General features: G+C 40.0%; 1 long non-coding RNA gene across 4 annotated transcripts in view; it reads right to left on the reverse strand.

The window, feature by feature from the left end:
- Positions 1 to 24,270, reverse strand: part of LOC141379834 (uncharacterized) — a 295,479-nt gene that overhangs the window by 124,871 nt on the left and 146,338 nt on the right. The window lies entirely within an intron of this gene.

Below are 24,270 nucleotides of genomic sequence, written 5' to 3' on the forward strand. Positions count from 1 at the left end.
AAAGAGAATTAATTAAAATTGCAGAAAATGTACTGGCAGTTTGTTACAATATTTTTGAACAACAAATAAGAACAAAAAACAAATCCAGACAATTTAACACTATAAGTAAATATTTCTAACTTTTCAAGCCTAAAAGTTGTTGGGAGAAAGATCAAGGTCTCATAATGCAATTTAAAAGTATCAATAAACAAGTGAAAGTCTAAAATAAATAAAAACATGGATCACAAGATATGTAAAACTAATTAACGGATATATTTTTTAGAGAAGGAGCTTAGGTTCAGGGTTAATTGTAATTATAATAGTATAGTAAGTGCATGGAGCATGTGTAACAAGTACACCTTAAAGTGCTACTGGATATTTATTTTGATATATTTAGCCAATTTCATTTGAGTTATTATACTATTATACCAATTTCTGAAATCAAACCAAGTAATCTCACAAAACACCCGAGAAATTCATCAAATCATATATGCTTACTCAGAGCTTATTCCAATATAAAGAATGTTACTTTATAAAAAATATATACACAGTGATTATGGATCATGCTTATCAAGACATTCATAGATATACATGGTTAATTAATCGATTATTATTCTGAAGAAAAGTTTTTTAATTTGAAACATGTTAAATAAAAATGACTTTTTTCAGAAACTTAAAGTGTCAAAATTTATTTTAATTATTAATTAAATCACACATTAAATACCTTACTTACATTTAATGTTTTCTATGTGCATACAAATTGATTTCCATTTTCAGTTGTTTTAAACTAATAAATAAATATATACACATAAAAAAGACATGTGTCTGCACCCTAGCGAATGAACATGAGAAAATGTGTCCAGAATAAGTCAATGTTAATGGTTCAATATGAAATTAGTGGTTTCAGCAGGAAATTTCAGCAGATGACATGAATCTCAGTTCATCAGTTTCAGCTTCAATAGATATCAAGATCAGTCAGCAGCTGAAAGTGGCACGTGATGCCTGTTAGTTACAGTGAGGGAGATCAGTGAATGGAGAAATGAACTGATTTCTGTGTAATCAGTGATTTTACAGTCCATTAACTCTGTGACTGGACATCTGCACAATGACTTGGGCGGTTTCTGCTTTCCCATTTAGAAGGACACATGATCATGACAGTCACTGGGAATGTTTGAAGGGTGTGTTTTTAGAGGGTAAGTAAGGGTTGGGTAATCATTTTTTATTTCATTCATTCATTCATTCATTCATTCATTTTCATTTCGTCTTAGTCCCTTAATTAATCCAGGGTCACCACAGCAGAATGAACCGCCAACTTATCCAGCACGTTTTATGCAGTGGATGCCCTTTCAACAGCAATCCATCACTGGGAAACATCCATACACACACACTCGCACACATACACTACGGGAAATTTTAGCATACCTGGAGCACCGGAGGAAATCCACATGAACACGGGGAGAACATGCAAACTCCACACAGAACAGGCAACTGACCCAGCTGAGGCTCGAACCAGCGACCTTCTAGCAATGAGGTGAATGTGCTACCCACAGCAACACCACCGTCACCATGTTTTTTTGTTTTTTTTTCAATTACACATTATTAAAGTTTAGCCTGGTTATTTTGCAAATTATCTTATAATATCAACATCATTGATGTCAATATTAGGGATAATATTTCACTAGTCATTTCAGTTACAACATAGTGGACTCATTTTAAGAGAAGGTTTATTATTTTGATATGTTTTTAAGGCCTAACTGTAAGAATTTGAAGCAAACTTGCCTCATTTGGGCACAATAAATTAAATGTTTGTAGCTTAAAGAATAATTGAACATTATAAAATTACTTACTCAATAAAAATGATACAGTGTTACTATTATTATTATTATACAGTCAGGCCAGGAGGGGTTCAGGTGGTTCGAAAGACCCACCCCCCTTCTGACAAAGCCCAGAATTTTGCCCCTATATGAGCTCAGTTGTCCCATTTTTGACAGTATGCCATCATAAATTGTGGAAATAACCAATAAAAGAAGGCTTTAAGAAGAATAACCAATAAAATAACCAATACAAGAAGACCACTATTAATTAAATGGACAATTTCTGACTGAGGAAAGGAGCTAGCCAGTTTGTTAATTGCAAATATACAGCTTTTAATTTAAAACAAGATTCAACAGATTGGCATTTTTTTTCTTGTTTTGTTATGATAGATGATAATAAATTAGCATTTAAAAAAATAAAGTATTTTTTCATTATTCTAAATTTCTAATCTCATTACATTATATATGAAACTGTAATAAGTTAAAGTTTAAATGCACATTTGTAAATAAAAATACATTTCTGTAAACAAAAATAGTATGATAAGCACTTATTAATAATAACCATCCGACAAACTAATCCAGCACAAAATATTTACGCGAGAGCAGCAGGCATGAATGGAATTCGCAAGAGAAATTCAAGATCTGAAAAAGCATACACAGTGGCCTCTGGTGGATTCACTAAAATAAAAACTCCAAAAAAAAATTTCCTCCTGGGACGCATTTCGCGATCTCCAGAAATGTATATAGGATTAGACATGGGACGATAACCGTTTTCAAGGTATACCGTGCTTTGGAAAAGTCAAGGTTTTAAAACTGCCAAATTTTTCTGTAATACTGTTTCTAAGGTATGTGCAAGATTTTTTTTTTTTTTACATTTTCTTTTTCAGCAGAACAGATATACAAAGATGCCGTTTTAAATTGTGAAGAAATCACTGTTTTTGAAACTGATGAAGACAGCAGAAATCAATACATCATTTGAATTCTTTAGCCTGACATGTTTACTGCTGCAAAAATTTTTTAATCTTTCACAAAATAAAATATATTGTGCTCAAAGGGGAGAAAAAATTTTTGTTTTTTACCCTGTCATTTAAAAAGAATAAATTTTAGAGCAGTAATCACAATACCGTGATATTTTTATCCAAGGTTATCATACCGTCAGAATCTTATACCGGCTCATGCCTATATAGGATTACGTTTTTTTTTTTAAATGAGCCAGGGTTGCAATCATAAAAAGGCCAAATAGCAAGTTGCATTGAAAGGAACTCAGTTCAGAACTTCTGCACGCACGTGCACGCGCACACACACACACACACACACACACACACAATGTTCATTTACACTCAAATGACTTCTTTTCTTATATAAAATCACTAGCCAAGCTTAGAAACATATGCAAAAAATACTTTTTCTTGCACAACAACGTGTAAATATACTAGAGATGACATTCTAAAAACTCTTCCGGATTTCTGCCCATTTATAACGTGTTCAGACATGTATCGCCTAGCCCACCAAATCATAACTGACTTAATCTCAGTAACTAATCTTTTCTACTACCAGTGAATGAGTGGAAGCTCATGGCTCACAGTCACCATAGAGATGTGACAGTCATGTTCTTTATGTGTTTCCAGTGTTCAGGGCAAGAAAGCAGCTGAAGTGACTAAATGTTTTGAAGACGGGAACATCTGTGATGCTGGAGGAGACGAGAGCATCATCACAGTCACAGTGACGGGCTATTTGAGGTGACGCACTGAAACTTCCAGCACTGCTCGGCTTCTCAAATCTGCGGTGTGGAGGCATGTGTTTGCTAACGCATTTGTGAAAGTGTGTGCTCAAGTCATCTGCTCGAGGTGAAAGAAGCGCTCACTGTCGCACCATTTATTTTTCTGCAGCAGTGGTTCCAAATCAGTGGCGTACGGTGCATCTTCCAACAAATTTCTGGATCCTGAACATTCGCGAGTGTTCATATTATTTGACAACCTTAGACCAACTGTTATGAGGAATTATGCTTTTACATGAGCTTATACAATTTAGATCGTGTCAAAGCAGCTTTGCATAGAAGTTCTAGTAAATTAAACCTATCAGAGTTGGAATTCAGTTCAGTTCAGTGTGATTTAATTTTTACTGCTGAAAGTCCAAACACTGAAGAGCAAATTGATGCGCAGCTCCACAAGACCCAAACCAAGCAAGCCAGTGGCTACACTGGTGAGGAACGTTCGAGGTTACAGAAGTAACCCTTCGTTCCCCGAGGAGGGGAACGGAAGTGCCATGAATGGGAGGATTCGGATCAGAAGCCGCTTATCTGGAGAGTATTGAACGAGCCAATGAATGAAATTAATTGGCAGCGTAAGCTTGCGCAGGTGTGCGACATCTGCAATTATCTCAGCATATAAGCACACCTGAAGCCAGCAGACGCCATCCTTTTAAGCTGAAAAGACTTTCAAACAGCTAAGGGACAGTCATTATGGCGACGGAATATGGCACTTCCGTTCCCCTCCTCGGGGAACGAAGGGTTACTTCTGTAACCTCGAACGTTCCCCTTCGGTTGGGGAACTTCAGTGCCATGAATGGGAGAATATGGAAAGCGCCATAATGACTGCACCTTACCAACACCCCCGATGAGGAGATAGTCAAGCAAGCGTGACGCACCCACATCATGGGGGGCGCGGTCCTCCAACGTGTCCCTGGCCCTAATTTATCCTACTTCAACAGAAGTTTTACGGATTTAGATATATTTTTTGGGAAGTCGTGAGCATCTAGATAATTCTAGGAAATACGACAGTACGTTGGGAAGCGTGCAATCCCGATAGGGAGGACGCTGCGGAGGCCATCCGTTACCCAAGGGGGAGATAGATGGCAGAATTTACCTATGGACTAGCCCTAAAAAGGGGGAGTACGCATAGCAAAAGAGTGGTTAGCGGAGAGGGAAGACACGGGTCCGCCCAGGGGGTGGACTTAACCGTGGCGGAATAAGCATATGGGATCGCCTAGTGGGGATCACGCATAGCAGGCACCTATACCCAAAACGCGGGCTGACCAGCGGGCAGACCTACAACGTAGTGGGCCAGCAAGTGACTCCTCCGCTGAGTCAGTGCTGGGGGCCACGGAGGAATCTGCAGGGCTCACCTGACGGGGAACTTTACTGACAGATAAAAAAGGCGCACGTACCTCCGTGTTAGGGAGAATGGCGCCGCAAGCGTGTTTCAACACCCTACCGAGTTGTCTCCTCAATCACCAAAGGGTTACCTAATACCCTTGAGGAAACCGGCTCCACTCGCAGATTGTAAAACCTTGCAAATGTGTTGGGTGTCGCCCAGCCCGCAGCTCTACAGATGTCTGTTAGAGAGGCGCCGCGTGCACGCGCCCAAGAGGATGCAACGCTCCGAGTGGAGTGTGCACGAACTCCCGGGGGACACGGCTGACCTCGACTCGAATAAGCGAGTGAAATGGCATCCACAATCCAGTGGGATAATCTTTGTTTTGATACGGCACTTCCCTGCTGCCGACCGCCATAACAGACAAAGAGCTGCTCAGATGATCTAAAATTCTGAGTACGGTCCACATAAATGCGCAGAGCGCGAACTGGACAAATTAAAGAAAGGGCTGGGTCTGCCTCCTCCGGGGGCAGCGCTTGCAGGTTCACTACCTGATCTCTAAAGGGGGTGGTAGGAACCTTGGGCACATAACCGGGGCGGGGTCTCAGGATGACGTGAGAGTAATCCGGCCCGAATTCCAGGCACGAGTCACTGACCGAAAATGCCTCCAGGTCCCCGACCCTCTTGATGGAGGCCAACGCAACCAGCAGAGCTGTCTTCAGGGACAGAAATCTTAGAGATACTGATTCGAGTGGCTCAAAGGGATCGGATCGCAGACTCGTGAGAACGAGGGCGAGATCCCAAGAGGGCATGAGAGGGGGGCGAGATGGATTAATTCGCCTAGCACCCCTAAGGAACTGGATGACCAGGTTATGCTTTCCCACGGTGCCGCCAGCTACCGCGCTATGATAAGCGGAGATGGCGGCCACGTAAACCTTGAGAGTGGAGGGCGACAGCCTGCTGTCCACCTTCTCTTGAAGGAAAGAGAGCACAACACTAATCTGGCAATTTCGGGGGTCTTCTCTGCGAGAGACGCACCATTCAGTGAATAGACTCCACTTCAGGGCGTAGGCGCGCCTCGTGGAGGGGGCTCTAGCCTGAGTGATGGTATTAACCACCGAAGTCGGTAGGTTACCTAAGTCTTCCTCGCGTCTAGGGACCACACGTGGAGGTTCCAAAGATCGGGGCGAGGGTGCCAGATGGTGCCCTGTCCCTGAGAGAGTAGGTCCTCTCTCAAAGGGATCCGCCAGGGGAGGGCCGTCGCGAGGAGTGAGAGCTCTGATATCCAGGTCCGGTTGGGCCAAAGGGGCGCAACTAGCAGAACCTGTTCCTCGTCCTCCCTGACCTTGCACAGAAACTGCGTGAGCAGGCTCACTGGGGGAAACGCATACTTGCGCATGCCCCGAGGCCAGCTGTGGGCCAGTGCATCCGTGCCGAGAGAGCCCTCGGTCAGGGAAAAAAACAACTGGCAGTGAGCGTTCTCGGGGGAAGCAAACAGATCGATCTGGGCCTCGCCGAATCGCGCCCATATCAGCTGAACAGACTCGGGGTGGAGTCTCCATTCTCCAGGGCGTAACAGCTGTCGTGAGAGCGCATCGGCTGCACGATTGAGCGTGCCTGGGACGTGAATGGCGCGCAGCGATTTCAGCCGCGGGTGACTCCAGAGGAGCAGACGGCGGGCGAGCTGAGACATGCGGCGAGAGCGCATACCCCCCATGCGGTTGATATACGCCGCCGCCGCCATACTGTCTGTCCTGACCAGCACGTGTTGCCGCTCCAGCACCGGTAAAAAGCGGTGGAGAGCGAGGAACACTGCCAACAGCTCTAGGCGATTGATATGCCAATGCAGCTGGGCACCCTTCCAGAGGCCCGCAGCCGCATGCCCGCGACACACAGCCCCCCAACCCGTGTTGGAAGCGTCTGTTGAAACAACAACATGGCTGGACGCCTGTCCTAGAGGCACACCGGCCTGTAGGAACGAGGGGTCGTTCCAAGGGCTGAGGGCGCGGCGACACAGCGTAGTAACCGAGACCCGGTGTGTGCCCGCGTGCCATGCGCGTCTGGGGACCCGATCGTGAAGCCAGTGCTGAAGTGGTCTCATATGGAGCAACCCGAGCGGCGTGACGGCGGCTGCGGATGCCATATGCCCCAGGAGCCTCTGAAAAAACTTCAGTGGGACCACTAGTTTGCTGTCGAGCTCCCTCAGACAGTTCAGCAACAGGCGAGCGCGTTCCTCGGAGAGGTGCGCTACCATGGTGATCGAGTCCAGCTCCATCCCGAGAAAAGAAATCCTCTGCACGGGGGCGAGTTTGCTCTTTTCTCAGTTGACCTGAAGCCCCAGTAGGCGGAGATGCCGAAGCACCTTGTCCCTGTGCATAATCAATTGCTCCCGCGAGTGGGCTAAAATCAGCCAGTCGTCGAGATAATTGAGTATGCGAATGCCCGCGAGCCGAAGGGGCGCTAGGGCACCCTCCGCGAGTTTGGTGAAGACCCGCGGAGACAGAGAGAGCCCGAAGGGGAGGACCTTGTACTGCCACGCTCGACCCTCGAACGCAAACCGCAGAAATTGGCGGTGGCGTGGAAGAATGGAGACATGGAAATACGCGTCCTTCAGGTCTATGGCTGCAAACCAATCCCGAGGACGAACGCATTGGAGAATGCGCCTCTGCGTGAGCATTCTGAACGGCAGCTTGTGCAGACAGCGGTTCAAAACGCGCAGATCTAGGATTGGCCGTGACCCACCGCTCTTTTTGGGTACGATGAAGTATGGGCTGTAAAACCCACTCTCCATCTCGGCTGGAGGAACCGGCTCGATTGCACCCTTCGCCAGGAGGGCAGCAATCTCCTCTCGCAAGACAGGGGCGGACAGGGGGTTGACCCTGGAGAAATACACGCCCGTAAAATTGGGGGGCCGTTTCGCAAACTGAATCGCGTAACCGAGTCTGATTGTGCGTATGAGCCACCGCGAGGGGCTGGCCCGCGCTAACCAGGCAGGCAGAGCCCTCGCTAATGGAGTCATCGCTACAATCGCTGACGTACCAGCGGTGGGGCAGCGTGGAGTGGGTGTGCTGATCCGGGAAGCACGAGGGTCCCGCGGAAGAGCTGGAGGAGAGCGATTCGCTCTGGCTCCGCACCCTGACTCCGGAGAGGGGGCTGGAGGGCTGAGGAAAGGGAGACCGTCCCCCCAGCGCTCGTGAGCCACTGGCGAAGCACGTAGAGTCTGCGAGCCGGAAGGCAGCGCGTCCCGGACTGGCAGAACTCGTGCAGTCACATCCGGGGAAGGGAAAAAGTGCTCTTTTACTGATGTTTTGGTGGCACTGAAAAGTACCGTTGTTATCGGGGCCCCGCCCTCCAGCGGGGAAAGAGCAAGTTTCCTCTTCTCCGGATGGCCTGTCTCAGGGACGCTTCGCGGTCCGTTTACCGGACTTAACGGCGCCCTGGGCAGGAGGGGCTGCCTGCTTTCGAGGTGAACGCCGCGCCCGCTTGGCCGGAGGCGCAGGCGGGGGTGGGGCAGCACTCGTTGGCGGGCGCCCTCGGCGAGGAACAGCGGAGGTGGATGGCTCGGCGGGCGGAGCGGGCTTACGGCCACGCCGATAGATGACATTGCCCATCGCATCCGACTGCTCTTTCACCGCCTTGAATTCCTGGGTGAATTCACCGACGGTGTCGCCGAACAGGCCAGCCTGGGATATGGGCGAGTCAAGAAAGCGAACTTTGTCAACGTCGCGCATATCGGCCAGGTTTAGCCAGAGGTGGCGTTCCTGAACCACAAGTGTGGACATCGTCCTCCCCAGCGCACACGCGGCGGACTTAGTAGTCCGAAGAGCATAGTCGGTCGCGGTGCGCAGCTCATGTAATAAGCTTGGGTTGGACCCGCCCTCGTGCAGCTCGGCCAGCGCCTGCGCTTGGTAGCGCTGGTAGGTGGCCATCGCGTGCAAAGCAGAAGCAGCCTGGCCCGCAGCCTTATAAGCTCTGGCTCCGAGGGAGGCAGACAACCTACAGGCTTTGGACGGGAGGCGGGGCAAACCCCGCCACGTAGAGGCGCCGCGCGGACAAAGATTGACCGCGATAGCGCGCTCCACTGACGGGATCGCCTCATACCCCCTGGCAGCTCCGCCGTCAAGGGCGGTAAGGGCGGAGGCACTCGCAGCACGGGCAGAGAAAGGTGCCCTCCAGGACTGCGTGAGCCTACTGTGCACTTCCGGGAAGAAGGGGACGAGAGGCTTCGAAGGCTTCGCCTTCTGGTCCTCTACGTAGCACCCATCTAGTCGGTCCGGCCGCGGAGCTGGGGGATAAACCATCTCCAACCCCACGGCCGAAGCAGCCCGGGAAAGCACGGCTAACATGTCCGCTTCAGGATCCGATTTGACAGCGCTCACCTGCCCGGAGGGGGCGAGCGGGTCCGGATCTTCGTCGGACAGTGAAAGCCCACCCTCCGATGCCGCGGAGGACATCTGATCTCCGGTGTCAGCGAGTGTGAGAGCTACCATCTGGTTAGACGGATCACTCTCACCACCCGAAGCTTGGATGGAGCGCCGTGAGGAGCGAGAGGTCCGCGAGCCCGTGGGCGGCGGATTAGCTCCCGCTGAAACCCTCAGATCTGCCCGAGCGCCCGCTGCTTTTTTAGAGCAGGAGGCAACTGGGGTGGCTCGCTCTCTTGCGAAAATTAGCCGCGATCTTAGCTGTGCAACGGTCATGGCATCGCAATGACGACATGAACCGCCCGCGAGCACCGCATTAACATGCTGGACCCCCAAACATGCAATGCAGTGATCGTGTCCATCATCCGGAGACAGGAAACCCCCGCATCCAGAAACGCACAGTCGGAGCGCCATCCTGAAAAGGACGTGCTGCACGACTGTGTTGCTCTTTTAGGAAAGTTGCAACTATACGCACCGCTCTGGAGGACCGGACCCAAAGAACCGCAGGCAAGGGAGTAACCCAGCTCGACCGTCTGCCACCGCGAAGACCCACTCTGGACCGGGAGACACACTCGTTCGCTCTGAAGTGCTGATCAGCAAGAGGAACCCTCATCGACTCACTCAGAAAGGATCTGAAGCGAAAAGGATGGCGTCTGCTGGCTTCAGGTGTGCTTATATGCTGAGATAATTGCAGATGTCGCACACCTGCGCAAGCTTACGCTGCCAATTAATTTCATTCATTGGCCCGTTCAATACTCTCCAGATAAGCGGCTTCTGATCCGAATCCTCCCATTCATGGCACTGAAGTTCCCCAACCGAAGGGGAACAAAGCTTCACCAACTGACAAAAGTGAAGGAAAAAATACTTTGAGAGCTCAATAGGGTAAAACCGTTTCTCGTCTGGCCAAATTTCTTGTGTAAAGTTGCAGTCTGAGCACCAGAGGCTGGAGAACACTGTAAATCCATCGTGGAGAAGTTGCAGGTGAGAGTAGGTCACTGGCAGCTGTAGAAGCTGGCCCACGGGATCAATGAAGAGACTTGTCTATCACTGAAATCAGTCTCATGCTCTCCTCTCCTCCATGACCACCACAGCATCTGCTCAGGATACGACCTGGCCCAAGATTATGGATACCTCTAGAAGTCCTCGATGATTGGCATCATCTCTTCTCAGCCAGGAATCAAAGCCAAGCTTTTACAATATACACCAGGTTAAAGCTGTGTTCTAGTTATTAGCATATTTTGTGTCTACATATCAAGCTGGGATGCTAATGTGGGTGATGCATGCTAAAACATGTAGTTTTAAAGTCATTGATCCAGTAAACAGCCATCCAAATACAGCAGTGAACCTCCAATTTAATAAATCCAGGTGCAAAAAGTGGAGCTGTGAAAGAGCAAAAGCTCAACAGAGGATCAGAGGTGTGAGGTGCAGTTGGAGACAGGCCAGAGAGAAGGAAGCATAAAGCCAAGGTGGAGCAAATGGATCAAATGATAGAGGTGGAGGCAGAGGGCCCTCATGAACGCATGAAGTTGAATACAAAAGTCATGCAGCAAATATTATCTGGTTTTGCTCTGTCGAAATGGTTCTAATGACTGTAAAAAAAAATAAATAAATAAAAAAAAATAAGCAGAAAGTTAAAAAAAACTTTAAACACAAGAAAACCAGAGCTTTCGAAAATGATGACATCATGCACATGCATAATATGTGTTTAGGGAAGTGTTGAAAAAAGGCAAGTGCTAACAAAATGTTGTAGTGTTGTTGCTCGAGTGCATGCTAGTTTGCTTATGCTTCATCAGCAAAGTGTGGATTTACTTTACACTACAACTAAAAGCATAGACACATCTTACACACACAACAAATTACACGTATACACATCAGCACAGAGTCATAGATGGCACCTTCTGATGTAACAAGGTAACAGTGCCAAATAAAGTCCAAATAAAGCTCACAATACTACGTTTTTGGTTGTTTTAGCAGATGTGTGCAAATGTGGGTCATTGTAAAATGGTCTTGTAAATAGGATACTCTTTTAAAAACACAAGGGAAAATTTTGTTTGAAACTTAAGAAATTGTTACCATGTAAACATAGCCTCAATCATTAAAACTACCAGGAGGTTGCAAAATTTGTTTGTTTACATATTTATATTTATTAGAGGTCTAACAATATTGAAACTGAACTAAAAAAAAGCAGTGCACTACAGAATTTGTCTGTACTATCCAACAGAGTGACCCAAAAGACTCAATCAGGGGGTGGATGTGTGCAGACATGCCCACATGTTCAAAAGCTTTAAACCCAGAGTTTATAAACTAAAACTCCATGCTACATTTTTCCAAAAGACTCCTATTCTCATATTCACCCCTCAACTTGATTTAAAATTGAAAGCCCTTCCCTAATCCCCCCTGACAAATGAATATTTGTCAGTACACTGCACTGTGGTCAGTTAAATGGTGTCATCACCATTATATTCCACCGCATAGATAATGTGAATAAGGGAACCACAATGAAGCTGCTAAGAAGACTCGTCCCAACCCCTGAGGGAGGGCACCTCCTAAACAAACAGGTACAAAGACAAGCTGTGTCCCACATCTGCTTCTGATAACTTGCTCTAATGCACCTTTACATTATATTCAGAGATTTAGTGTGCATGTCGGCCAGTTCGCAAGGGTTCCCCACAAGGGCACATACAGGGAGGAGTCGGGTGGTGCTGGTACAGGGCTGCGGGACTCCTGATAAGGGACTGGATAAACGTAATGAGGTTGCGGGTGTGCGAATTTTTGCTTACTCTAAACAGGGAAGGCGATTCTAAGCGTAGCCTAACAGCACCTTGGTTATTTGCTCTAGCAGCTGTGGCCTGGAATAACAATCAGGAGGTTTGTCTCACAGTCTGTGTGTGTCTGTGTGTGTTGCTGTAATCTGCCCGTGTGTGCTTGGTTAGTCATGAGGCCTATATTACTTCTGCCTTATCTGCAGTCCAAGCTGAACCAAACCTTTATGGAAGTTATGGAATGTCAGAGTGTGTGTGTGTGTGTGTGTGTGTGTGTGTGTGTGTGTGTGTGTGTGTGTGTGTGTGTGTGTGTGTGTGTGTGTGTGTGTGTGTGCGTGCGTGTGTGTGCGTTTACGCTTTAATGCTTGTAATAAGTCATGCAATCACCATTGCTGCCAACTGCAACAGAGCTTAAATTCAACTACCTGCAGCAAACTAATGAAGCAAAGCATGCACAGACATTATTTTGATCAAAACCTATATGCCAAAAAAAAATAAATTGTTAGTTCAAAAATCATAAGAGATGTGTTTATCTTTGGGACACAAAAGAAAAAAATTTAAATGAAATCTGAATTGAAAACTGTGATGCATCAAAAAAATAAAAAAAATAAAAACGATATGCAGAGTGATTCAAAAAGAATACCACAACTTTGTAAATCAAGAACTCTGCAATGAAGAAAAGGAGTGTCAAGCTCTTTCTGTTGTCAATTTAAGGAAGCGCTTATATTTAATAAGAACTCTTCACATTGATTAATTAAGATTCCATCATGTTTCATTGATTTAATACAGATTTTCAAAGTTGTGGTATTCTTTTTAAATTATTCTGTATAATTCAAGCTGTGTAATTTAAGAATTCTTAACCAAAAAGAAAAACTGAACCAAAACTCAATCAGTGAGTGTGTATGGGTGTTTTCCAGTGATGGATTGCTGCTAGATAGGCAGCCGCTGCGTTAAACATGCTGGAGAAGTTGGCAGTTCATTCCGCTGTGGCGACCCTAGATTAATAAAGGGACTAAGCAAAAAACAAGAAGAAAACTGAATGAAATGTTTTATTAGTTTTTGCAGAAGCTTGTGAAAATGCTGTGTACATTGTTCACTGGTCAATTTTTAGATGTAAACTTGTAAACATTCATTCATTCATTTTCTTGTCGGCTTAGTCCCTTTATTAATCTGGGGTTGCTACAGCGGAATGAACTTATCCAGCTTGTTTTTACGCAGCGGATGCCCTTCCAGCCACAAAGAGTTTGGGGTTGAAATGCGTATAGCAGAGGGAAAGAAGACTCAGATTTAAAGCAACCCATCTCTGGGAAACATCCACACACACACACACACACGCACGCACTCATACACTACGGACAATTTTAGCCTACCCAATTCACCTGTACCACATGTGTACCACATGTCTTTGGACTGTGGGGGAAACTGAAGCACCTGGAGGAAACACAGGGAGAACATGCAAACTCCACACAGAAACGCCAACTGAGCCGAGGTTCAACCCAGCGACCTTCTTGCTGCGAGTCGACAGCACTGATCATTTTTTTTCAGACTTGGATTAAACCATAGGTCTCAAATTCAATTCCTGGAGAATGGCAGCTCTGCACAATTTTGCTCAAACCCTAATCAAACACAGCTGATCAACATAATCAAGGTGTTCAAGACTTCTAGAGACTATTAAGCAGGTGCGAGTTGGAGGTGGTTGGAGCTAAACTGTGCAGAGCTGCGCCATCCAGGAATTCAATTTAAGAGAATTGGATTAAACTGATTAATTAATGTGAATTTGTTTTAATATCTCTTTATGAATGCTTTGAAGTGTCAAAGAGTTTGGGGTTAAAATACGTATAGCAGAGGGAAAGAAGACTCAGATTTAAAGCAATAAACTGGTTTATTATGGGCTTGAACAACATAAGGGAGAGAAAAGCATTTTCATTTTGTAAAAAAAAAAAATCATTAAATTGTGATAGTTCAATAGTTGGAATATGATAAAACATTTGTTGTAATTTTATATATGGTCAATGGATTTTCTTTAATTAATCGAACCTCCTAAATCAATAAACAACAAAAACACTGCTTACTGCAACATTTTGTACTACTCCAGTTCATCATTTACTGTAGGTGCGCCGCTTATATTAATCTTTTTTTCTTATTCAAAAAATCAAAACATTTAACTTTGTGTGAAAAGATCTTGATTAATCTGTGGTTAGAAAAAGCCTAGTATTAAATAATGTATGTATTGTAATAGAGCGCAAATCAAATGCGCTTACCAAGGATACCTCTCCGAACCTACAGACAATTTTGCATAACTGACATACACGTCTATACAACAATCACTTTTCATTTAGTTCAGCTAAACCACACCTATTTTACCCACACCTTTCCACCCAAAGACAGTCCAAAAGCTTTCTAAAGTGTATTTATAAACATTAACTTAAAATAGGCTTTATTCTTCACAAGTTATAATAATGTGTATATATTTTAGATTTTGATTTATGTCATATAATCTGAAACCACTTGTTTGCTGTAACCATATTTCAGGTGAAAAGTAGACTCAAATTACTGTCGCATTTTATTTTAAATAAAAAAATGGCAAAAAATAAAATATACAAAAATAAATACAGTATATATCAAATAGTAAAAATACTGAAAATGAAACTCTCTAGATAGGGGCATTCGTTTTGAAAGTGTAAGCTAGTTGTGAGCTGGTGTCCACTCGCCAAAGACCTTGCTGTAAGCTTAGAAATCTCTTAACAAAAATATTCTGACAGAAATGTTCATGTAGTGGGATACAGAGAAACTTGTGGATTAGGATTTCCTGGAAATCCTGGAGGGCAAACACACTCCTAACAACCTTACACTTGAAAAGACTTCGTTGACACTCTCTCTTTTTCTCTTTTATGAAAAGCAGAGTTCATTTATAAAGATAATTGCTTTACTATTTTTATACATCTGTATACGAGGACATTCTTTTTTTTTCAAACATTGCATCTTCTATACACCAGAACCTAAGGAGGGCAAAATAGCTGTCATTTACAAGGTAAAAAAGATATATTGATCTAGATGTACAGACAGAAAAATGTATTTACAGAACAACAGAATGATGGCTGGATTGAAAAACAGAAGAGTGATCGAGAAATAAAACATAAATATGGGTAGAATTACAGAACAGTCGACAAAATAGCAGAAAGATCATCAGATGATCGAAGAAATGAAAGATGAAATGACAGAACAATGAAAAGAATGAGAGTATGATTACTAGAATGACCGAACAATGGATAGACAAAATGACAGAATGAGAAAGAGATGGATGGAATCATAAAACATTGGATAGAAAAACTGATGGAACGATAGATAGATAGATAGATAGATAGATAGATAGATAGATAGATAGATAGATAGATAGATAGATAGATAGATAGATAGATAGATAGATAGATAGATAGATAGATAGATAGATAGATAGATAGATAGATAGATAGATAGATAGATAGATAGATAGATAGATAGATAGATAGATAGATAGATAGATAGGCGGGCGGCAACGGACGGATGGACGGACGGATAGAACAGATTGTTCAGATAGAACAATGGTTAGAACAAGAAAAGGTTGGGTAAAACGACAGATCGAGGGTAAGAACAAGAGAACAACGGATAAAATGCTGGATGGATGAATGGATGGATGGACGGATAAAACGATGGATACATGCAGGTAGATAAAACAAAGGATGGATGGATAAAAAGACAAACGAATGGACAAATTGATGGTTAAATTACACACAAAGAGTAGACAAACCTGAATTACACTAAATATACCAAACTATGCTACATCTGTTTTGCATTCCACGTGTAATACACTAAACCTTAAATTTAATCACAGTCTACAGTTGTGTGAAACAGACTGCATTCTCACAGACATAAATAACACCCAATCACCTGCAGCTTCTGTTTTGTTGTCCTCCATTAGGAACTGAAATCAAATACATTTAGTTATCATATGAAAGGATAATGGGAATGTACTGCTTCGCTGAAAGGCCTTTAGTATGTAAGGTTAGTCTTCTGAGGTACATTAGCTTTTGTTCAAAGTGTCCGCGGGCTCATTGTAATTCTGCCGATGAATAAGGCAGCGTGATTATGCTTGTATCAGGGAGAAGATGCCGAGATTAAGCAGAACCAGCGGCTGCTCCTGTGGGTGTTCAGGAGATGTTTATGGTGGGCATGTTGAAGCTGCAGACAAGCAAATGACAACAGCTCTGTCAGCATTGTTCGTCAGGGTTTGTGTATATATTACTTTAAGCTTATGTAAAGCTATATACATATATATATGATGACTCATCAGCAATTTTCAAAACTGATCTCCATATTATACAGTGATGAGAGAATGATGGTTCATAAAGACCTGTCTGAGCACAGCATGAAGACATGCCGCACAAATTGTGCTGTCAAATTTTACACAGCTGAAATGAGATGCAACACTTTGAGCTTACAGCCAAGGCTTTCTATAAATATTTTAGATAATCTAAAAAATAATGAGAAAACAAAATCTTTGTTTCATGTGAAGTATGAATAAAATAAAATAATATTTTAAGTATAAATAAAAATAAAATTAAATATAAAAAATTTAATTAAAATAAATTTAAAATTAAAATAATTTGAATAAAAAGTTAATGTAAAAAATAAAATAAAAAATAAATTAAATTAAAAATCATAAAAATAACAAAAATAAATAAAAAATGTAATAAAATAAAACAATATATTAAAATAAAAAAAGTAACTAAAATAAACAAAAAATAATTAATAAATAAAATAAAATAAAATAAAAAAGAATAAAATAAAAATGTATATCAAACAAAAAAATATAATTAAAAATAATTAAAAATAAAATAAAAATAAATTAATAAAATAAATCTAAAAAATAATTACAAAATAAGATAATAAAAATGATCAACTGAAACTGAAAACAAAATCAAATAATAAATAAACAATACATAAAATAAAATAAGATAAAATAAAATTTTCATTACAAACTAGTTTTTTTTTTTAATTAACATTAACTTTATATTTTACTTTATGTTTACAATTAATATATGTTATGGAAAAAATATATGACTATAAATAAAACACAATTGAAAATCAAACTCAGAATAAGCTTCAAGAAAACATTTGTTCGAATCAAATATCAAATTAAAGATCAAAATTTACTCAATGGCAACGGGAATATATATATATATATATATATATATATATATATATATATATATATATATATATATATATATATATATATATATATATATATATATATATATATATATATATATATATAGTTGAATTCAGAATTATTAGCCCCTTTTTGATTTTTTTTTTTTATATTTCCCAAATGATGTTTAACAGAGCAAGGAAATTTTCACTTTTCAATTTTCGATTGTCTGATAATATTTTTTCTTCTGGAGAAAGTCTTATTTGTTTTATTTCGGCTAGAATAAAAGCAGTTTTTAATTTTTTAAAAACCAATTTTGGGACAAAATTATTAGCCCCTTTAAGCTAATTTTTTTTTCGATAGTCTACAGAACAAACCATCGTTATACAATAACTTGCCTAATTACCCTAACCTGCGTAGTTCACCTTATTGACCTAGTTAAGCCTTTAAATGTCACTTTAAGCTGTATAGAAGTGTCTTAAAAAATATTAAGTAAAACATTATTTACTGTCCTCATGACAAAGGTGAAATAAATCAGTTATTAGAAATAGGTTTCTAAAACTATTATGCTTAGAAATGTGCTGAAACAATCTTCCCTCCATTAAACAGAAATTGGGGAAAAAAATAAACAGGGGCATTAATAAGTCAGGGGGGCTAATAATTCTGACTTCAACTGTATGTATGTATATATATATATATATATATATATATATATATATATATATATATATATATATATATATATATATATATGTATATATATATATATATATATATATATATATATATATATATATATGTATATATATATATATATATATATATATATATATATATATATATATATATATATATATATATATATATATAATTATTTTTATTTATTTATTTTGGCAAAAAAACTAAATCAATTCAATTCAATAAAAATTGTAAAAATGGTAAATTAGCTCAAATAGATTTGATACAACAAAATATTGAAATACAATTTTAAAAAACCTGACTCTACAAAAGTTGCACCACGGTAATCAGGTGCAACAGAAACTGCACCTACATTTAAATAAATATTTTAAATAAATCTTTGTTCTGACAACAATAAAAAGAAAATAAAAAAAAGAAATCTTACAAGATACAATTTTCCCATATTAAAACCAAAGCTAATTCTAATACCATGAGGACTAAAAAATATTTTAAAAGACAAGATTAAAAAATATATATATAGTAAATCTGTGATTGAGTATTTGATCAGACTCCAGTGGACACAAGAACAATTGCAAGAGTGTCAATCTATTACAAATTACCTGGAGTAAACAGAAAAAAAGAAAATGGACAATGCTGAAACAAGAAGGGTGCAAAACAAGAGAGAAAAGCAGAATTATGGCAGAAAAATATGAGGACGGATGCACATAAAATAGTAAAAGAGCAATACAAGAGCCAAAACTATAATTAATGATGCACCAATGACATATTCCAGAAGGTAAAGGTGTTTTTTGAGCACAAAGATTTATACCTCGCCAAAGGGATTAACGCTTCAGTCTGTATGTAGAAAGTTATTATGAGCCAGTGACTACAATAAAGACTCTTTGAGAATTCACTTGTGTTTTGAGACTGTGTCTGTTTCTGCGCTGCGAGTGAATGATGCAACAAACCCAAACTCTACTGTTATAATGAACTAAGCTGTCGACACTGTAAGAAAGCACGTCTACACAGAAAACAAGCAGTGAGATGCAAAGCGACAAAGCTATATGCGTGCTACTATTGCAAATAAACAAGTGTCTAAGTGACAACGAGCCTTGTTTTGTTGTGTTGTTTGCTTGTGATGCAATCTTTATAAGAACAAATATCCTGTATATCAAATGATATTGCAAAAGTCCTAATTCCTGTTTAACAATGATGAAAAATTTGAATATGTATGACCTATCACCAGTAAATGATCAGTATAGGGACACATCAATGACATCAAATGTAAAAGCGCAAATAGACAGATTCCTGACTTTTTACAAACAAATCAGTCTCAATGTACGGTACACTCTGAAAGTATTGCATGTTTTTTAAGTTTTTAAGTTCACACCAAATGCTGAAATAAATATGAGCGCAACGAAGTTAAATACAAAAAGCAATGCAAATGTGCGAATAGAAGTGACTTGCCACCAGGCAGAATGTATGATGTAAAATATGTAGTTCATTTTCTGTGAACGCACAGAATTTGCCTCAATCACGACTTTCACACAAGTTCAAAAAAATTTTACTCAAGCAAAAAAACATTCTTCGAGTATAAACTACAAATGCAGTAAAAAATTAATGTTTATTAAAAAAATTAAAATAAAATAAAACAAAATTAAATTAAATTTAATTAAATTGCAACAAAAAAAAAAAGAATTGAAACACAATCAAGCACCATACAGTAGGAACAAGAGACGGTTTCACAGTTAACAAGAGGGAACCAAAGCAAAAATCCAACACACAAGACAGAGGATGTTAAAAATGTTGAAAGTTTGACCGAGAGTTTGAAAGTTTGTATTGCTAGAGTATTTTTAAGTTAGTATTGTTTCTATTACTATATTGTTAGTATGAATGTGTAGGGGAATTCCCAACGTATGTCACACATGACATCACACGGGTTCAAGAAAAAAAAAGACCGGTTGCAACAGCAAACAAATGGTGTTGTGCTGTAGGATGCCAAATTCGAAAATTTTTATTTTATCGTACACCACACTGCTTTTAATGCCAACTGCAGATGTCTTTTTCTAACAGGGAGCTGAATGGAGTGAGGACCCAACTAAAAATGCTCGACTCTCCAGTTCTCATTTTTTATCACATAAGTTCACGCTATACTGAATCATGCACATTACTCGATTTTGATTGCAGCAATGATTTTAGCAAAACTATGGTGAATTCAACTGTGAACACTGAATGCTTGGAATTAAATGTAAAAATGTAAGTTCACATACCCTGCCATACAGGTGCACTTCGCTGTCAGAATGCAGTTGTTTTGCTTGTTGATGTTTACCCAGGCCTTCTACAGTTCCGTCTTCTTTCCTATTTTGGCTATGCAAAACCTCGGTTTTTAGCACTACAAAGTTTTGAATCTGGTAATCATGGAACATTATTTCTTGCACATGACCACACAGAACAAAATTGTTGCCATCCAAAGACTAGTTGTATATTTCGGGCTGGATGCTTGGCCATTTCGTCTTATCCAATATTCATTGGGAGAGTTCATTCATTCATTTATTTTCTTGTCGGCTTAGTCCCTTTATTAAAAAAGGGGTCGCCACAGCGGAATGAACCGCCAACTTATCCAGCAAGTTTTTTTACGCAGCAGATGCCCTTCCAGCTGCAACCCATCTCTGGGAAACATCCACACACACTCATTCACGCTCACACACTCATACACTATGGACATTTTAGCCTACCCAATTCACCTGTACCACATGTCTTTGGACTGTGGGGGAAACCCGAACACCCGGAGTAAACCCAGGGAGAACATGCAAACTCCAAACAGAAAAGCAACCCAGCGACCTTCTTGCTGTGAGGCGAACGTGCTACCCACTGCGTCGCTCATTGGGAGTGTGCTATCGCAAACAGATTTGTCAGACAAACGCCGCTCACTTTAACGTTAGTTTTGCTGAATAACTGTGCTTATCACTGGGTGACAAGCTGTTATAATACGCTGAAAGCCTTATGTAAATAATATATATATATAATATGTAATCAATATACCTTATCTCTAATACAACAACAAACTCTGTACTACATTGGATGTCATTCCCTTGCTGTAAATGCCAGTTTCTTTTTTTCTGCAACTTAACTGCGGGCATCCTGGATTTTTTACAAACTGGTAATTCGTTTATACATTGCTAGAATTTTCCACGCATTGGTTATACTGAAATACCATGTATTACACTGAAATAAAATATAATTCCCTTACAAAAATTAACCTTGGTTTTACAAATAAAACTGAAAATAGTAGTTAACCACAGTAGACACAAATATTTTGATAATATTTTACTAACCATAGTTTAACTATAGTAACTATTTGTTGTAAAACTGTGGTTCTACAATTAGTAATCAACTGATGTTGTTATCATTTTTTCTAGGTATTGCTAGTGACAGACAACTAGACTGCTAGATAGATGGATGAAGGTCTGAACATTTAAAAAAAAAAACATGTATGTTGGATGAATTTAAGATAATTGGATATACATTAGATTTACTTTGTCAAAGCTTTCACTCACTCATTGAACATTTAAGGAATTGTTAGTAGTAGTAAAATGCCTTACACCAACCTTAAGGCTTTTCAGTTGTGGTTGTAACATAAATTTGTAACATCAGGTCATGTTACTCTTGATAAAGCTGCAGTTTTTTAAAAGTGACCTCTGAACTGTGCAATTTAAGATTCTACTAACACTCACACATCTTTCACTTTGCATGTGTGAGGTTTAAGAGTTGTGCAATGGCCCTTCAGTATTAAACCTTGACATTAGACCTTTATCAGCTAAATAAACAAGCCTGGTGTTCAAATTATTCAATAAAAACCACAGTCTTATCGATCTCCGATAGCATGTTGTTGCAAGGGTACTATGCATTTCTGTTTGTGTGTGTGTACAGTGTCCGTGTGTGTTGTGAGGGGCTGCAGCTGTTCATAAATCATTCTAGGAGACAGTTGTGAGCAAGCCCTTCATCTTATGTGGTCCCTGTGTGTTTAACCCTCTAACCATGAAGAGTGCAAACAAACACACACACACACACACACACACACACGCACGCACACGCACACACACGCACACACACACACAACTGCAGAGCAAAGACTGAATGAAATGAGCAGTTGAAGGTAGAGAAAAGACAAAAAAATGGAAGAGGGCTGGATGGGAGAGCAAGAGAAAGGGCCTGCAGCATAGTAATGTCAGACAGGAAATGAGCTCGGCGAAGCACTGAATCTCTTTCCAACTAAAATGACTGAAAACTGCAGGTTCAAGTTTAAATGTACTTGAGTTTCACCTTCTGTTATTCGGGCAATTTCCTGTTCAGCCAATTATTTTTAAACTATTATTACTGCCATTAAACTTGTGCTGCTTTTTTTGTATTTGAAGGAAATGTCTTGATATTGTCTAAATATGGTCTTAATAGCATCGTCTTAAAATATTAAGTTTTTTTTTTGTCTGTTTTTATTTTTAAAACATTGTAAATGTTACAGACTGAAATGTAACAACAGGTATAGAATCAAAATGCAGCTTTTTTTTTTTTTTTTTTTAGAGTTGTCAGGCAGGCAAGGGTCGAAACAGGTGCAGGCACATAAGAATAATCCACAATATAAACAGAGAAACAGGCGAATGGGCCAAGACGGGCAGCAAACAATCATCAAGTGGTAAACAAACAGACACTCAAAACACGGCAAGGCAAAACAAGAAAAACTGCTTGGTAATGTTCACTACAGTAAAACAAGACTCAGCACTGTATGTGTATGTGAGTGGTGTATACACATACTGTATATATATATACATATATATATATATATATATATATATATATATATATATATATATATATATATATATATATATATATATATACACATATATACATATTGTCCATGTAATCAGTGATGATAAACTGCAGCTGAGTGTAATCAAAAGGTGAACTGAAACTGGTGTGTGACTGCAGGACGCGATGAAATTGTAGTCCAGGTGAATGACAAGAAGTTCTCCAGCAAGCCGCAAAGACAACACCACTGGCGATCCTAACAGTAAACATTTTTATTATTCTTTTTGTGCAGTTGTTGTGTCCATTTATTTTAATGTTAGTAGATTTAAGTTACAGTAAATGCAAATATATAATTTGAACTTTTCTTTTTTTACACATTTTTTTTTATTATTGTTGGGTCCCACTTTATATTAAATGTTCTTAACTACTATGTACTTGCATCAAAAAAATAAATACAATGTACTTACTGTGTTTATAATGTATTTGAGAGCACTTGTGGTGCTTTTTAGTTGGGCTAGAGGTTGGGTTATGGACATGTTTGGTGGTATGGGTAGGTTTAAAAGAGGGTTGAGGTGTAAGGGATGGTCAACAGTGTATTTACAAATGTAATTACAAAAGTTAATTAAAGATGTACTTACATACATGTATTTAATCAAGCGTTTACAATAAATACATGTATTTACACAATAAGTACATTGTAACAAACTATTAACTCTTGTGTAAGTACATATTAGTTAGGGCACAATATAAAGTGGGACCTATTGTAACATACGGTCCATTAGTTAATATTACATAATACATTCACATTGAGCAATGCGTTTGTTACATGTGTTTTTAATAACAATTACTGTTTGCAATGGTATTTTTTAATATCAAAAATAACATCAAAAAATTAATCACATTTATTCATTTTAGTTGAAGCACTGATTCTCAATTTTAACTATTGACTTGTTTCCTATTATAAAAAAATAGGCAGCTTATTATTGCTTATAAAGTTAATCTTAATATAGATCCCTAATCATACCCAATACATAAACCTAACCACTACCCTACTAACTATTAATAAGCAGCAAATTAGAAGATTATTGAGATAAAAGTCTTAGATAATAGTTAGTTAACAGTTGTCCCTGAAATTGAAATGTGACCATAAATATGTCAGAATATTTTTACTAATATATTATATTTAATTAACCAGGATTTTAAAATACTTTACAATATTATTGCTTTACTGTATATTTCATCAAAAAGATGCAACCTTAGTGAGCATAAGATGCTTTTGACCAGTAGAACAGCCTTGTATCACACACCTATTTCTAAGTGGGGAAAAGGCTGTTTGTTTTGAAGCAGAAGCTAAACATGCAGCCTTGGTTTGTGTTTGATCTTATTGATGGTTTGATAAGTGGTTTGATGACTGTAGGTGGTTAATTGGAGCCTTGGCTTTTCTGTAAATGGGGTGGAAAAGGTCATGCATGAAGTCTGCAGAGGTGAATGTCATTTCCAGAGCTGCTCAGATTGGCATAACGAAGC

This window comes from Danio rerio, chromosome 21 (assembly GCF_049306965.1).
Source record: "Danio rerio strain Tuebingen ecotype United States chromosome 21, GRCz12tu, whole genome shotgun sequence".
In the NCBI taxonomy this organism is placed as follows: Eukaryota; Metazoa; Chordata; class Actinopteri; order Cypriniformes; family Danionidae; genus Danio; species Danio rerio.